This window comes from Fundulus heteroclitus, unplaced genomic scaffold (assembly GCF_011125445.2).
Source record: "Fundulus heteroclitus isolate FHET01 unplaced genomic scaffold, MU-UCD_Fhet_4.1 scaffold_72, whole genome shotgun sequence".
NCBI classification, from domain to species: Eukaryota; Metazoa; Chordata; class Actinopteri; order Cyprinodontiformes; family Fundulidae; genus Fundulus; species Fundulus heteroclitus.
In genome coordinates this window covers 326892-338763 of record NW_023397165.1, presented here as the reverse complement: position 1 = coordinate 338763, position 11872 = coordinate 326892, and positions in this window count along the sequence as shown.

The window sequence follows — 11872 nt, the reverse complement described above, 5'->3', positions numbered from 1 at the left end:
ATTTAAATAAAGTGTAGATTGCCATATTTAGAACAAAAAAACTATTCATATACCTTTAAACCACCCAGGAAATACAGACTTAACCAAAAGTTAACAAATTTCAAAGAGTCAACCCTAGTCCCTACAAGAGCTTAATGAGAATACAAGCAACCCTAAAGACGAGAATGAGGTGCAGGGTTTTATTTTCTTCTCAACTAGCGTGTTGCTCATTTCTTCAGGATCATTGCTTTTCATCTCTTCCATCAGCTGGACACAAAACAATTTCTGATCTCCCGAGTATGATTTCCCAGGGCTTGACTGGAAAACCTGATTTGTTTTGCTTTGCGTGTACCTTCATGTAAAGATTTCCAACACAGAGTCCAGGTAAAGAAAAAAAGTCACGCAGGAGTAGTAGCATATGAAGGAAGAAAGCCTGCCTTCTCATGCTGCGATCATGTACAGAGCGGAGGGGATGAGTGAGCAAACCTGAGCAACCACTGAGGCCCCCATCCTCCTTTCCCTGTGTGATAATGCTTTTGTGCACCCGTGGAATGCTGTGCTATGTTTATCTTCTCTCTTGCCTGCAGAGGCAAGCTTAAGTAATAGGTGTTAAATCCCAGGAAACAGTAAGATGGTTTGTCATAGTCCTGCTGGTTGATTCTGTTTTACAAAACCACAGATGATTAAATTGAACATCTGAGTGCTCGGAGCAACTGTGAGGTGGTGATGAAAAACATTCCATTTAGTTTTTGGCCACACACCTAATGTTCCTGTTCAAAACCATTAACAATAATTGCTAACAAAACTACATCATTTATCCCTCACAGCTTTAACTATATAACAAATATTTTCCATTAAACCAACAGCTAGAGAGAAAATACTTTTCTTCAGTTCTCTTCATTTATGTATTCTATACATGAGAGTGTGAGACATCCCTCTAAAGGGCATAGATACTTCTGTTTATTAGAATACATGCATAATTCATTACGCTGTACAACTTGCAGTCACATTTGCTCTATCTATGTGAAACATTAAAGGTGGTGTTATAAACATTATGGTGCCGTCTGGGGCCATAAAGAGAGCAGAAATATAAACAAAAGGGTGGTGCTTGTTACTCAGACAGTACGTTCAATTGAGACCTTTTATTATTCTGACCCATCCAGGAACCAAAATATAATAGGCCTGCCCTGTGTTTGTCATACTTCTGTCGTCTATCTGATTTTGGTATACAGGATCTTTCATGAACAGTTGCGTTGTATAAATGATTCAACAAAACAAATTCTACAATAGATGTATAAAGTAATTATTCTTAGTCAGGATTATCAGTTTAGAAGCTCTGAGCGCTGACATGAAGGTCAGATTCTTCAGGTGACCGTGAGCTTGCACAAAAGGCTCAACTTAATTTTGTAAATTAAATTAAAAAAAGCTTTATCATGCAAACTGTAAAACTGCATGCCAACTTGTAACCAACAAAACTGTGGTCAGAAAACTGGAAAAATGTTTTTTTATTCATCAGTACTTTCAGTGGACATCATTCATCAGAGGAAAATGTGGGGGGGGGGGGGGGGGGGGAGAAATTGGACAACCCTTAAAATATTTTTTACAAATGGTCACTTATTAATGCCTTTTGTTTATCTCCGTAAAATAACGTAATTTCTTTAGAGTTAAACACCAGGAATTCGCCCCGTTTCACTTTCAGCTAAAATGTACATTCTGACTAAGGCAAACGTTTGGACACCCTACCCCTATGCCTAGGTCTTACCCTCTGGCTAAAAAAAAAAAAAAAAAAACTTCTGTGAGATGCTACTCTAAGCCCTTTTCCAGACTCTGACACCCATTTAATGAACATCTGTCTCACTCTTCACTTTCTCTTTGTTTGAGGACTTTCTTGATTCCCAGCACATTTCATGTCACCTCAAAGCATCTTCATCATGACCTTGAGATGTGGGCTTTGACTTGGCCCAGGACTTTGTTTCTCAATTCTTACCCGGTCCTTGGTTGATGTCTTCGTATGTTTCATGTCATTAGCTACGTTTACATGGACAAAAGTAATCGGAATAAAGGAGCCGATCAGAATAAAAAGCTTCATGTAAGCAAGCCAATCAGAATATAATGATCAGTTGAGCTCAAATGGAAGGAAATTGTAATCCGAATGAGAGGGGTGGTTTCTGCCAATTGATAATTCGAACAACGTGTATGTAAACGTTTGTCAGGCTCAAGTTGTGACTAACTGATTCGAGTGCGCCCGACGGAAAAGTGATGTATTTCCGCGCTGGCGAGTGGCGGATATACGTCGGGAAGCAAAACTCAAGGCTCTCAATACAACCTTTCTGTTCGAAAAAATTAAAGGAGCTCAAATTTTTTACACAGTAACGTCTCAATTGCAATTACAACCTCATGCAAGTCCAGCCTGGGCGCACGGAAGACAAACAAACTTGTACACTAATGCTTTGCTTACCATTTTTTGTTGTTTAATAAAGACAGAAGTTCTTCCTCTTCTGTGGTTTTTACAAGGGCAATTTGATAACTTTGTATGTCAGACAGGTTCTATTCTGAATAAAGCCAGGCGCATATAAACGCACATGATCAAATTATGTGTCCATATAAACGGTACAATGCTAATATTTAATCCAAACACATTTTAATCTAATCATGAAATTTTGTGGATATACTGTATTTTCAGACTATAAGGTGCACTTAGAATCCTTAAATTTTCTCAAAAATTGAAGGTGCACCTTATAATCTGAAACGCCTTATATATGATCACCGTTGTGCTTACGGCCTGATTTTTTGTGGTACAATGCGTTCAAAAATATGTTACAATGGATATTCGGAGCATTACGGTACACTGTGTCCCCTGAGGTGTCTACAAGACTGCCTTACTGTAATATCAAAACTAGAAGTGCATTCATGTAAAGGCCTCCGATATCTCGGGTGTGGTTCACTCCGCGTACAGGTATGTGCACAACTCCATTTTTATGACTTCTCAGCAGTAAGAAGTCTTTACATCAAACTGTTTTATATGCAACACCGAGCTTGATACACTGAGCTGCTCCAAGCAGGTGGTCGCAAGGATTTGAGGCATCACATTCTCTCTCTGTTCTCACTGACAGGTGGGAGCCTGCAGGAAAAGAAATGGCTCCAGGTACTCAGCTAACTAATCACACATTTTACCATCAATTCCGCCTCTTCGTCCCACTGGCAGAAAATGTGGGAATCATAGGAATTTGCCACCAGAAATGTAGACAACTGTACGCTCGACTATGAAGGATAAAACATCCGCGGCGAGTCAGTGCGGAGTCCGCCAATCTTACAGTAATGTTGAAATAGGGCAGTGTAGTCCAACTACTCTGTCCTCCCGACAAAGAGAGATCTGTGTACGTGAAGGGGCGGAGTGATATTACACACTTGGGAATATTTAGTGCACCTTATAATCCAGTGCGCCTTATATGTGGAGAAATACACGCAGACATGTTAATTCACAGTGTGCCTTATGGTCCAAAAAATACGGTAAACATAGCTATTGTCATGTTGGATGGTCCAAATCTGCTTTAGTTTAAAAAAATGTTTGAACTGACCCTTCTCATATTTTCCTTAAGCACATTCTGACTGAAGATGGAAATATGAATTCTGTGATGTCAAGTTGGCCAGATACAGTTGCAGCAAATAATTTACAAGCATTCTGTCTTTAAATTATAAGGACTGATCAAATATTAAGAGTAAAAAGATTTCTACAAATCTAAATATATTGCAATTTCATTAAAATTTTAATGCAGTAAAATTTAGGCCATCATGCTTATAGTCTGTTACTTGGGTTCATATAATGCTTGATTGGTTGGTGTCAGCAGAAGCACCCATTTTTTTTTAACCGTAAAAAAAATAGATGTGGTGCAAAAGAGTCGTCTACTTTCACTTTTCAATTCAGGACAAAAGTCTAAAAGGAGCAGAGAGACATGAAGGCTCCTGCCGACAGTGAAATGTGCTTTGCAGTTGGCAATGGACCAAACCGATTTGGAACAACTAAGACTTCAGTCTCATCCCTCTTCAGTAGTTAGTCATCCAGAAAGCAGAACGTCTACTGTGTGTCACTGACGGGACAGAGAAGGCTTGCAAGATTTAACACACACACACACACCAAAAAGTGCTGTATGCAGGAGTCTTTCTAAATGAAGAAATTATAAACTACTCCCCTGCATTTTGAAAGAATATGTAAATAGTGATTACCTTAATATAGCACTTAGGGGAACAAATAAATTCTGTGTTTGTCATGGAGCCTTCTGGATGGAGTATCCTTAAAGCCTAAAAATCTTCCATCTCTTTTAAGCCATTGCTGAAGTAAAATTGAACATCTTTTATTATTACACATTATCCACGAAGCAGCATTAAGTCTTGTTTTATGACAACTACAGGATTCCATCATCTTTACACTGTAATTTATATTTAAGGTTATCTAAGCAGGAAATGATTTGCCTTGATTTGTCCAATTATTTTTCTCTAAAAGATTAAAATGAGGGTTATTCTGTTTATATTGCTTAAACACTGATTCTTGTTCAATTACTAGATTTAATATTTGTTTATGCAAACACCTGAAAAAAAAATCATCACAGTAAACAAGCCTGCTAAACCTGGTAAACATCAGCATGTTGCTAAGTATTGAGTGCTGTACATGCTCATACTTTTCAGTCAGCCAACATTTCTGGATATGCTTTTTTTATTGGTCTTATTGGTAATATTCTAATTTTCTGAGATACTGAGTTTGGGGTTTTCATTAGTTGACAGTTATAATCATCAAAATTAATTTATTAAATTGTGTAATGAATTAATCTAATATTTAAGTTTCACTTTCTGATTGGAATTACTGAAAAACAAAACAACTTCATGATATTGTAATTGAACATCATCTGTACTTATTGTGGAGTTCCACAGTTATTTTAATACCATCCTGGACTTCTGAGGGACAAGCTGGTGTTGTCAAGAGTGATCACCACCTGCTCCACTGGTGGAAGGTGGATAGTGGACTGTCTCACTGGCTGCCAGCAGTATGTGAGGACACAATTGTGTCTCCAACATATTGATCTGCAGTACAGGGGCCCTAGTGGAAACAGCCATCATTTAGGTTCCTCTTTGCTGAAGACCTCTCCAACTCCAATCTTCAGAAGGTCTCTGATGATTCTATCGTAGTTGGCTTCATCACGTATGAGGAGAGCACAGACAGTGGAAACGAGACTTGCGTCTGCTGAAACACCCCCTTATCAAAGCAGGGAATTCCAAAGAGCTTGTGGTGGATCGCAGCAGCAACAGATCCACCATACCCACACTGGTGAACATCCAGGGAACTGACATTAAGATAGACTCAAGTACCTGGGTGTTGGACTAGAATCACAGCAGGGGCACTCTTGGAGACCTTTTTTTATTGCAGCAGCTTATCTAAAGCAGAGAGGAAACAATCATAAGCTCATCAGGAAGGCCAGCTCTTCCCAGGACGTCCGCTGGACCCAATGCAGGAGTCCAGGTGGGAGACAGACTCTGGCCAAACCATCACTGTTGGACAGTGTCTCCCACGCCATGTATGAGGATGTTGCAGCGCCGGAGAGCTCCTTCAGTCACATACTGTTGTATGCTAAATGCACGAACGAGCGTTATCGCAGGTCTTTCCTGCCAGCAGCTGGCCGAGCTTATAAGCATCACTACTCCCAATTCAATAAGTGTTCATCTGTTTTTTTTTTTGCATTCTAATTCTTGTAAATAATCTGTTGGTGTTTTTCATGCATAAATATGCTTATATGTTTTGCACATTTCCTAAAATCCCCCAACCCAGTTGCACACTTTGATTCTGTAGTATGTTAGTTTTAATTACTAAAGTATTTTTTTCTTATGTTGCAAGTTTGCTCTTTCCTGCTGAAAGACCTGAATTACCCCACAGTGGGAGAGGAAAGAAACTTTTTAATCTGTTCTATGAATTGACTATTTGTGTGGTGGCTGTGATATGGGGGGTAAGGGTACAATTTCAAAAATAAAGTGAACTTTGTGGGACATTAAAGATTAGTCCTTAAAAAGGAAATATAGTACAGCCTTATAAAGCAAGATATTTACATCACATTTGGCAGAACTTAGACGTTTAAAAACATGTTTTGTATTTTTAGTAATAAATTTCAAGCAGTGGACGTGAATATTATGAGGTGATTCAAGGTAACTTGAGACATTGCTGATACTAATGCCTTTTCTAGACATGAGATAACCTTTGAGGACAAGAAAATGTAGGAAACCAATGTTGACATTGTCATAAGACAGACTCTACAGCAACTGAAATAAAACATTTTTCCAGGTTTGTTTTTTTAGATATGATTTTGTCGAAAACTCTCCAACAAACTCATTTCAAGCAACAAATAAAACAATCTTTTTACTTCACCCAAACCTGCTTTGACTGTTTGGTAGTCGAGTGTGAAGCAGCAAGGAAAGCAATGGTCCATTTCGTCGTCATGATGATCACAATCTACAATTTTCAGGTAGGTGCTTCTTCAGCGTGTACAAGGCTTGAATTCTACCCTGGAGTGTTATACTGCTTCAGTGAAAGATAAGGAGAGATTTGACTCGAGCTAAAGTGCTCCGAGAGGTTTAAGAACTGTATTTTACAGATACTGAGCAAACTAACTGCAATAGATGTTTTCTTTTCTTTCTCTCCTTCAAAAGTGTGACAGCTCCTAATTAGTTTTAAAGTACTGGTGATAAAAAGGGAGTTTGATGATTTCCTATGTTAATGTTAATGCAGTTCAACAAAATTTACACATTTCAAAAGCCCAAACTGATAGGGATGTAATGATCCAGCTCATGAACCAATATACCATATTGGGGCAACACGTGAAATATAGTATATATTTGAAAAATAAACCATAATTTTTTAAAACACTAAAAAAGTTTCAAGAATCTTGGTCCCTTGTACTTTTATTAAACAAATAAAAGTTTTTACTGTACTTTAAGAATCTCCTTTTAGTTAAGATTTATGCACAAGTTTATAATTTGTGTCATTTGAAAGTAGTGATGATTAAATTCAGCCCAGACTCATTAGAAACAGTGAAATAATCCAACAGAGTACCCAGCTGCAGAACATGTGGAGAACCTCCATAGAACCTCCTTAAACCTCCACAGGAAACATTTAACCAACATAAGTGAGATTTTTTGCATAAATTGCATATACACCTGAATAGTTTTCATTTTGGCCTTAAAGGTAAGTATATCAAAACACTTCTTTGTATCTTACTTGTGGGGGGGGGGGGGGGGGGGACTTTTGCTGAATGTAGTACATTAATAGTTTCTTCTAATTTTATAGTTTCTTTGCTTTGCATGTAATCGATGAAATGTATACCTTGATAATGCTAGCTGATCCATGCCCATTTATTGTTGGGGCTCATTATAATGTCTTATACTTCAAGTTGACAGCAACTGGAGAGTGTTTTGCAAGACAGACTTTGATAACAAATGTGGCGGTGGTTTACCATCTTTCTTTTACTATCAAATTGGACCAAAAATAAAAATGAATAATAATCACTTCAATCTGACTTCTGCTGCTTTGTGTTATCACAGCAAACACAGATGACATAATTGGAGATTTTTTTTTCTGCCAGGGAGAAAACCCATTATCTGCCAACGAACCTGACAGGTAAAGCTTTGACAATTTCAATGAGTTCTGTCATATTATATAAAATCAGGGTGCTACTCTGAATTTGTTAAAATGCACATTGAACCAACAAGTTGCAGCTGATTAAGTCGTCAGTAAATGCTAAGTGGCAGGGATACAAAACGCATTCTTCCTATGTCGTGACGGGATTATAATTGTGTTATTAACAGCTGATGGGAACGTTTGAGCACTGATGACAGATCCAAATAAGAATACAACAGTATTATTGACAATCTCATTTTCTCTTTTTACAGGGTTAGGTATGCTGAGTAAATGGCACGCTATCGCTGCCAGCTGTGTACAATTTGTTAAACTGTTATCTTGTGTCTTTTCATTTCCACTGACAGTTTATTAGTCTCTGTTTGACAGATTGGTCAAAGAGGAAATTGTGTGTCCGCACATTAACTTTGTCTTCAGCAGTTAATTATTTAAAGTTAGGCAGCTGCATCTGGCTCCCACTATAAATAAATGACATAAGGTTATGTGTTGAAGTTGACAGCACAGCAGGACAGTACACCATATCTGCCTGAAAATTAATCCATTACATGTTGTCGTGATTCATTAAGAGGGATCTAACAGGAGAGAATGGATAGGTGACACATGCATGTAATATGAGAACATGTGTACAAGTTCAGTGTGTTTTTATAGCAGTAGACATAATTAGGTGGTCTAAATTGTTATGAATTTTCTTTGTATCATTAACCTACTGTTAATTTTTTTGTACTGCCGTTCTCTACATTTGAATTTCTTTGCATCAATTCAAAATGGTGTGAGGAAGTTGGAGGCCAGCATTAGTGCTAAACTGCTAATACTGGAATGCTTCTTAGATGTCTATAGTCACGTTTTTGCCAGATGTTGAGATGACTGTAGATTTTTTATTAGATTTAGTTTTATAGCAACTGAAGCAGTCAACTACGCCTCACAGGATATAAAAAGGACATAAAAGGGTTGGGAAAAACTTACATAGCAAATGATAATGATCTAAAAAGATGATTCAGTATTAAAAATTAACTGTTACTCTAATTTAACCAGCCGTTCAATTGCACTCATCAATTCTTCATAAATTATTGAGTGCAACTAAGGGCTGACCTTCTCTTCATCCAGGACTTGTATAGGTCTGGGGTCAGAAAAAGGGCAGCTAAGATCTCCACTGACCCCAAACACACACAAACTGTCTAGACTTTTACCTTCAGGTTAGTGCTACAGAGTGCTGTTTAATAAAACCAGACACCACAGAGACAGTTTCTTCCCCTGGTTATCTGATGAACACTTAACAGTAAGAGTACCCAGATCAATACAGCGCCTATTTGCACCAATCCAAAATGCACTGCAAAAAGGGAACTAAAAGTAAAGATTTCTTGAAATTAGTATATTTTTCCTTGATTTGAGGAGCTAAATAAGACTATTTGCCAATGGAATAAGATTTTTGCACATAAAATAGGAACAATTCATCTCTAAAATAATTAGAGGTCCTGCACTTGAAACAAGACAATGAAGATGAATTGTTTCTATTTTAAGTGCAAAAATCTTATTCCATTGGCAAATAGTCTTATTTAGCTCCTCAAATCAAGGAAAAATATACTCATTTCAAGAAATCTTTACTTTTAGTTCCCTTTTTGCAGTATGTATTTATTCATTTTACAAGAAAATACATAAATGTCTTCACTGAGAGAAAAGTGCAACTGAAGTCAAATTCCTTGTTGAGAGAGGCAACAGAGGCAATCAGAAATTATTCAATAGAGAAGGAAGGCACAATAAACTTCTCATTAAAATATGACACTTTTGCCTCAGTAAAACAAAGACTATATAATCATAGAATATAGAAAATAAATGCTTTATAAGGTATTAGCAATTAGTGCTGTTAGTATTTAACTTTTGCCATTTTGTATGAAAGCTTTTCATCAGACTGCAAAATTTTAAGCCATGCTTGCTCTGTGGCTGAAAATCATTGTCTCTTCTCTGCAGAGTTTTCATCAAGGTTATAGTTAAAAGTAATGTGACAACTTTTAGCGCTTTAAAAAAAAATGTCAGATTTATTTTATTTAAGTCATCTGGCAAACAATTAAATTGACTTAAACAACTCTTGTTTATATAAACTTCAGGGGACTTTGCTTATAAACGCAAAACCATTAATTTGAGGAAAGCTTAAACTCCCAAAGTATAATCAGTCAAAATATGTTGTCCTGCAATACAGGATTATGGGGTGTGGGTCAGTGGATGTGTTACTGGCCTCACCCTGATGTCAAATCCAGTACTGACATCAGTCTGGGTCCGACACACGTAAAGTATTTTAATCAATTCGGGAAACTTACTATTGAGAGTTTATGTAGAAAGTGCTAGTTATAGCCTCCTGAACTGTTATAGAAGTCCACATGCAATAAGGCCTCCATCTATGGACAGTTTTCAAGCTATCATTTATACACAGTGATGGCAGAATCCACTGTCCAGATGGTTTATGAAGGAGTTTAAACCTCTCTTTGTCAGTCTCAAATTAGCATCAGTATAAGATAAGTAATCTAGATAAAATTGTTTCTTAAACATATAACAAGATGATGGAATCCCAAAACTAAAACAAGCTCATATTGGCCAAGACAAGAAAAAAAGCTAAATCCACAAGCAATTTTTAAAGAGCGCAAGTTGTAATCAGTCAGCTTTGTCATGCATCTTTAAAATAGGGAACTTGTTAATGAGAAGAATCACTGGTAGAAGGTGTTTAATCTACTTACCACACAAATTAAAACGGGTCCCATTAATCTTTAGCAAGCACAAAAAATTGTCTGGATTGGGATCACATAGCATGTCTTTAGTATTAAGCTCAATCTGCAGTACTCAAGTGATCACTTGTGTATTCTCCAAATAAGATGTTCAATTGTTTAAGCCCCATCACCACCTCCATGATAAAATTTTCAGTCCATGCATTACTATGATATATTCTATCATGATATTTTTATTTACCGTTTTGAAAACTAAATGTCTAAAATGTTCAACAGAACTAGCACCCCCAGATTTCAAGAATGGACGGCAAAATAGTTTAGTCCACGGTCGTTCGTCCTTTTCTGTTGATTTGACCTGACTAATTTAATTAAAACAAAGACAATCCATGTTGTCCAGATTTCAATGTAGTTACAAGAGCGCATGATCCTGGTTCCTCTCCAGAGGGAGGAAGTGTCAACTTATGCAGGTTTGAATGCAGCAGTCAACTTGGCAGCAATGGCACACGAATGCAAACAGCAGTCAGCTGTGAACATGAGAGCAGCTGCACATCCTCACACTTACACAGCCACGCACTCTCAACACAATTACACTTTCTTTCTCACCGCACACATTCCTCTATGGGAGATGAGAACTGAGCACAATTAACAGACAGTTCACAGTCACATGCTCTGTTTGTAGAGATGAAAACACAGGGGAATGTCATGTGTCAGGAAGAATGGCAGCATGGGGACTCATGATTGTTCAGCTGGTGACCGGATTTGGTTGATTTTCACCAACTGGGGGGACAAACAGAATAACCTATGAAACTATATTATATATATATATAGTATATATATATATTATATATACTATATATATATTATATATATCTATAATATATATATATATATATATATATATACACACATAAAATTTGGATACTTGTCAAATTTAGTATAGTACAAAGTACAAAAAAAAGTAATAAAAGTAACTAGTAACTAGTAAAAGCCTTGTGAGTGAAGCTGCTAGGTTTTAATTGTACAATTTTAAAGAAAAGCTTTAATAAGTACTTCACCTTTTATGTTTCCCTGTTTTGGGGCTTTGTGAGGGCCTGCAACCTTTCCGGGGTGTACAATGCCTCTCACCTAATGACTGCTGGAGATATGCATCAGTCCCCTCCCCCAACCTGCAAGGATAAGAGGGTATAGATAAAAGATGGATGGATGTTCTGGCCTGATCGAAAGGCCGGCTGTCCTGTATCTTTTACCGGTATCTCTGCTGTAGCACGATAAATCGAATAACTAGGTCATTCGTGGAATCTGATGACATGTTTGAGGAGGGTTTTTCTACCATTTCATTCAGGTGTAGTAAAGATGCCTCTATGAGTTATCAGACACTGACCTCTGAGGACTGGAGTTTGAGACCCATGTTCTATGGGTTGATGGCAAATTTCAGCTGTTTTGAAACCACAACTTTGTAAAACCTTAAAATTCCTTGACAATGGTACCTGGTTGCTATCTGCTT